Consider the following 7,064-nt stretch of genomic DNA (forward strand, 5'->3'; position numbering starts at 1 on the left):
CTGCAGCAGAGGTCGTCTGAGGCAACCAGGACAGAGACGTGCCATTGCTGCCTTCCTTTTTTGCACATATGTGATGAGGAGAGGAAAGGGCTGTGCTGCAAGTGTCTGTGCCGGGGATTAACCCGCTCATGGCCACAGCCACCCTGCTCACTGCCCATGGGTAACCCTTCATTATAGCATGGGGTCTGACTGGGGCATAGGATCAATCCTTTCATGGTCAGCACCACCCTGCTCACTGCCCATGGGTAACCCTTCAGTATAGCATGGGGTATGACTGGAATTGGGGGCATGGGATTAACCCTTTCATGGACAGAGCCACCCTGCTCACTGCCCATGGGTAACCCTTCATCAGTAAAGCATGGGGTCTGACTGGAACTGGGGCATAGGATTAACCCTTTCATGGCCAACGCCACCCTGCTCACTGCCCATGGGTAACTCTTCAGTATAGCATGGGGTATGACTGGAACTGGGGCATAGGATTAACCCTTTCATGGTCAGCACCACCCTGCTCATTGCCCATGGGTAACCCTTCAGTATAGCATGGGGTATGACTGGAACTGGGGCATGGGATTAACTCTTTTCATGGCCAGAGCCACCCTGCTCACTGCCCATGTGTAACCCTTCCTAATGCCTGGATAGGTTTACTCCTTCAGGGGCTAGTAGTTTCTGCCATTTAGTCATGACTATTACCATTTATTACAGGTGTGTGCAATATCTATCTATCTATCTATCTATCTATCTATCTATCTATCTATCTATCTATCTATCTAGTTCCGGCAGTTTACTCAGTGCTTTACATCCTGTATCTTCACACCAGTCCCTGCCTTCCAGCAGCTTGAAGAAGTAGAACGTTATGTAAAAAATTGGCGAACAGGCAGTGCTTTGTCTATCCTGTGTTAAAGCTACCTACAGTGCCTTGAAAAAGTATTCACACCTTTTGAAATGTTCCACATTTTGTCTTGTTACAGCCAAAAACATAAATGTATATCATGTGATAGACCAACACAAAGTGGCACATAATTGTGAAGTGGAAGGAAAATGATAAATGGTTTTCAATTTTTTTTTTTTACAAATAAATATCTGAAAAGTGTGATGTGCATTTGTATTCAGCCCCCTTTACTCTGATACTCCTAACTAACATAGTGGAACCAATTGCCTTCAGAAGTCACCTAATAAGTAAATAGAGTCCACCTGTGTGTAATTTAATCTCCGTATAAATAAAGCTGTTCTCTGAAGCCCTCAGAGGTTTGCTAGAGAATCTTAGTGAACAAACATCATCATTAAGGCCAAGGAACATACCAGACCGGTCAGGGGTAAAGTGGTGGAGAAGTTTAAAAGCAGGATGAGGTTAAAAAAATATCCCACCGTTGCAAATGTAACTCACTGTCATTGGATCCTTTGTATACTTTTGCATATGTGTAGCGGGTGTCTCACTCTATAACCCACGACCCCGCAAAGAAAGTTACCGCGATGTGAACAGGCTTTCCAGCCTAAAAGAGGGAGAGAGCTGCCTGTCATGTCTGCATGGGCTTTTTCATTCCCCTCCTTCTCCCTGTTTCACTGACTCACTGAGTTTAATGTAATGTGTTCCTATTGGCAGGAAGAAGAAAGCCAATAAAAGGAGCAGTTACAGGAGCCAATCAGAGGGACTTTAAGAAGCCGCCGTAAGTAGCTGCAAAGAATTCTGGAATATGAAGTCTCAGCACAGAGCAGCCTCACTGACTTTTACAGAGGCAGGACTGCAAATCCCAGCGTTCTCTGTGGGCAGGAAAGTAAAGGACTCCATTTTAATTCCTGAAGAGAATCAGTCACCATGAGGCAGTGAAAGAAATCAGACCTGATAGGTGCTGTCTCTCAGATGATCTCCCCGCATGATTCAGGTCTCACCGCCAGTTGGGAAGAAAACCTGAGAACGGGGGATTCCAGGTGCTTATGGAGGCGCACCTGCACTGACGGTGAAGCGTTTCAATGTGAGGAGACTAGTTGGGTTGCCAAGAGAGCCTTCCTGTTCCAGGACGTTCATTTGGGCCTTGACCACAGGATTTGGTGAGAGGGCATTTTGCCCATCTGCAGGGAACAGAGACGCTGCACCATAGAAAGAGTATGAACACTGTATACAGATATCGTTGCTGACACTTGTAGTGCCACAGGGATAAGACTATCCATTTCTGGGACGCTGTATACAGACATCGTTGTCCTCTCACCTTGTTGAGGAGGAAGATCCTGCCTGTTTAACTTGATAATCTGGGCCAGTTGTGTTGTTTGGGCCCGCTATACAGGAGTTTAAGTGCACCAACGAAAGTGGCTAGCTGAAGACACTAAATCCTATCTTTTCTTCAAAAGGACTGAAGCTACTAGCGCCATACGGTTTTGCACACACATGTTCAGGGCTCTGCATATGCATTGTGTGCGTGGGACAGTTTATCTATAAAGTTAAGCCATTACTTGTTGACTTGAATACGTGTGTAAAGTTGGGCCTGTGGTGTCAGGGGACAACAGAGAAAGAGGCCTGACACCAAGGGAGTCATTCCTCTACTCTCCTTCTGCCTGGACTCATAGAGCCAATCTGAATAAAGGTAACCAATCCAATTTAAAGTGCCATATTGTGCTTTATTTACCATTAAAGTGTTCCTCTGCTCTTGGGGACATTCTCAGGTTTGGATTCCCCTGAAAGCAGCTTGAATATAGGATTGAGAGCCATATTGCTCTTACATCTCAGTTTTTGCTCTCTCTAGTTGATTACTTGACTATATAATGTTACTGTTTGTTATTCTTCCACAGAACTATTGCAGTAAAGACAATTTCTGTGTTTTATCATAACGTGTGTGTTTATCATTGGTCATTGCACTTACACTATTGCCAGGTGTGCCAGAGGGGACTGAGGCTGTTATTAGGGTTGGGAGGCAAAGTAACGGACTAAACTAACTTAAGCAGCTCTTTCTGGGGTATCGCTACATATGTATGTACAGTATATTTGGAATCTGCCTTCTCACTTTCTAAAATAAAAATGTGAAAAAAAAATAGACCAAGCTTTGAACATTTCATGGAGCACTGTTCAATCCATCATCCAAAAATTGAAAGAGTATGGCACAACTGCAAACCTACCAAGAAATGGCCGTCCACCTAAAACAGACAGGCCAGGCAAGGAGAGCATTCATCAGAGAAGCAGTCAAGATGCCCATGGTAATTCTGGAGGAACTGCAGAGATCCACAGCTCAGGTGGAAGAATCTGTTCACAGGACAACTATTAGTCGCGCACTTCACAAATCTGGCCTTTATGGAGGAGTGACAAGAAGAAAGCCATTGTTGAAAGAAAGCCATAAGAAGTCCTGTTTGCAGTTTATGAGAAGCCATGTGGGGGACACAGCAAACGTGTGAAAGAAGGTGCTCTGGTCAGATGAGACCAAAATTGAACTTTTTGGCCTAAAAGTAAAATGCTATGTGTGGGTGGAAAACTAACACTGCACATCACCCTGAACACACCATCCCCACCGTGAAACATGGTGGTGGCAGCATCATGTTGTGGGGATGCTTTTCTTCAGCAGGGACAGGGAAGCTGGTTGGACTTGATGGGAAGGTGGATGGAGCCAAATACAGGGCAACCTTATGCCGCGTACACACGGTCGGACTTTTCGTCTACAAAAGTCCAACGGACGCCGACGGACTAAAGCTGGCTGGTAATCCGATCGTGTGTGGGCTTCTCCGGACTTTCAGCAGACTTTTTCAGCCTCAAATCCGACGGAGTTTAGATTTGAAACATGCTTCAAATCTTTACGTCGTAACTACGACGGACCCCGAAATCCGCTCGTCTGTGTGCTAGTCCGACGGACAAAAACCCATGCTAGGGCAGCTATTGGCTACTGGCTATGAACTTCCTTATTTTAGTCCGGTGTACGTCATCACGTACGAATCCGTCGGATTTTTGTGTGGTCGTGTGTAGGCAAGTCCGTTCGTTAGAAAGTCTGCTGCAAGTCCGCCGAAAGTCCGCCGGAAGTCTGTCGGACAGGCTGTCGGACTTTTGTAGACGAAAAGTCCGACCGTGTGTACGCGGCATTAGAAGAAAACCGTTATGGCCCGTACACACGGTCGGATTTTCCGACTGAAAATGTTCGATGGGAGCCTTTTGTCGGAAATTCTGACCATGTGTAGGCTCCATCGGACATTTCCCATTGGAACTTCCGTCGCACAAAATTTGAGATCTGGTTCTCAAATTTTGCGACAACAAAATCCGTTTGTGTAAATTCCGATTGTGTGTACACAATTCTGATGCACAAAATGCCACGCATGCTCAGAATAAATTACGAGACGGAAGCGTTCAGTCTGGTAAAACTACCGTTCATAATGGAGAGATAGCACATTCGTCATGCTGCAATTTTTTAAATAGTTTAATGCAGCGCATTCTCTTCTTCTTTCTAATGCTAGAAGAATGAAGTTGTTTTGCTGCTGATATTCACACAGAGTTCTCACAAACTGATTTCTTTATTATTTCACGTGATCTCATTAATAATGTTATTAACTTTTTTCGGCAGATCTCCATAATAATGTTTATAATTTTTTTTTTTTTTTATCAAGATCTACTATTTTTTTTTATAGTGATCTCCCTAATATTTTTTCTCATTTTGTGTGTCAAGTTACCACAACACCATTATTATCTTGTATTTTTTAATCGCAAGGAGGTTGGTTTGTGTTGGTGTCCCTTGTTAATTTGACATCATATTTTTGAAATGTACCTGCCTACTCACAAACAAACTGTCCATTTTGAAGTTAAACACATAGGCAAGTATTTCTGTAAAAAAATATCCATTTATTCTGGGTCATAACAAAATAAAGAGGAAGGCAACGCTGGAGAAACTGATGAAATTGGTGAAGCCTTTGTACCCCAGGGCACACATCAACTATTTGCCAGCCAAAATTGGTGGCCTGAGGAGTCCATATAATAGTGAGCACAATCCGGTCCAGACTCCAAGAGATCGGCAACAGCAGCAGATGACATCTATGTCCACAGGCTGTTGTCATACAACAGCCTGCGTCTTTTGCCAGACCAGACTGAACCCAGGCCACACGCTTCCTTCCAGGCTATGGCTGTGGTGTTGGAGGTGTGGCAGGAGAAGCAGGATGGTCCAACTCACACAGGTGGGTTTTGGGTGTGATTTGGCCCCTCAACCCCCTATTTTGGGTGATGACCATAATTTCCTCACACGAGAGGCATTGGCCCTCCTCCATTTGCTGCATTTTGTATGCAGTCATGCACTCAAAGGATAGTGGAGTTGGTTCTGAGGGCCTCATTAGCATCCCTAACCAGCCTGAGCACTGCCTCCTCCACGTTACTCCCCTTCCTGGCCCTTTTGGTTTGAAGGCGGAGTGGAGGGACCTGAGATTGTGTGAGGCTCCTACTTGGCACGGCCACCTCCTGGCTGACACTTCCCCCTGCCACCTCCTGGCTGCCACTTCCCCCGCCACCTCCTGGTTGCCACATTCCACAGCTACCTCCTGGCTGCCACATTCCACAGCCACCTCCTGGCTGCCACATTCCATGCCCTCCTCCTGGCTAAGGCTTTCCTATCTATGAAAAAGGGACATAGTTTTAGTTTTTGGTCATCAATCACACACAATTTTCAGCTCATGACTGTTGCAAATTGAATGTTAATAAATAGAAAAGACTATCATTCTGACCCCACCATTTTTCATTCTTGTCCCAATCATTTGTGGCCACTACTGTCTATTGATATGTAAAACACTTTTTGTTCATTCATTCATTCATTTATTAAATCAGCAATTAGTGATCAATGATAACATCCAGTTAACATAATTTATTTTACGACAAGAAATATGTTGAACAGTGCTATACCTGGCTCAAGCTGGGCTCCTCCACATCTTCCTGGCTGGAAGGCCCAGGGTGGGCGTCGGAAGCCTCAGCTGGGGTGGAAGGAAGCGTGGAAGGTAGGGTTGAGAGAGATTCCCTCACTTCAGTCTGTTCTGCCAGAAAATGAAGTCTCTCATAGTACCACAGCCTGGGGACATAAATGTCATCTGCTGCTGCTCCTGATCTGATGGATTTCTGGATCTTAGTACGCTCACGATTATATGTGCTCCTCAGGCCACTAATTTTTTTTTTTTAAATAGTTGATGTCTGCCGTGGGGATCCGTGGCTTCACCAACTCCAGCAGTTTCTCCATCGCTGCCTGCCTCTTTATTTTGTTATTATAATGTGGATGTTTGACCTGCCACAGACAGGGCAGCTCCCTGTACTTGTCTATGAAGATTGGGAGAAAGCTGTGGTCTTTGAACCCATCCATTTTCTCTGCAAGACACAACACAAGACAAACCCTAATGTTAGGCTAAACTCTCATAATCTTGTCCCAATATAGGCCTCAATCTAGAAGCAGCATAGGCCACTGATGCACCAAATTCAAATTGTACCTTCGTTATAACGATCGTTGCTTCCGATACTCCGTCCTCCGCTCACAGATCGTATGTACAATGCATGCGTGTTACGCTTTATATACACTGCGCATGCGTGAAACTGTGCCCGCCCCTGACGTTCTTTCTAGTATATTCCCCGCCCCTTCTCTTTCGGCGCAGTGGGTAGAGAACATGGTGGAGACACAGCAGGTGCATGCAGAGGAGAGCAGCAACGATGAAAGCCCGGAGCCACAAACGTCCTGATTCCGGAGGAGATTTAAGGCCTCAAATATGTCCTTTGAAGAGATAGTGGACAGCTTGAAGAGGGCCGACTATGATGGGAAGTATGGACCTTACCCCAACCCAAATGTGAGAAAGGCCAAGATCATGGCTAAAGTTGTGAAGAGTCTGCGCTGGAATTTTGGGGTACGGCGATCCAAAGATAAACTGAGGAAACTGGTCAGACCGCAAATTGAGGGAGCAGGATCAGTACAGAAGAATCAAGAGAGTTCTTCAAAAAAGTAAGTAGTTGTGTGTTCCTATTCTTCTTCTTACGTTGGTGCTGCTCCATGTGCTTTTCTTTACTGTTGTACAGTTTAAAATGGCAACGTTCATGTTCATGGGCACAGTATTCGGTCGTAGGAAACATCGTTCATTCGCCC

Source organism: Aquarana catesbeiana, linkage group LG01 (assembly GCF_042186555.1).
Source record: "Aquarana catesbeiana isolate 2022-GZ linkage group LG01, ASM4218655v1, whole genome shotgun sequence".
Classification (NCBI taxonomy): Eukaryota; Metazoa; Chordata; class Amphibia; order Anura; family Ranidae; genus Aquarana; species Aquarana catesbeiana.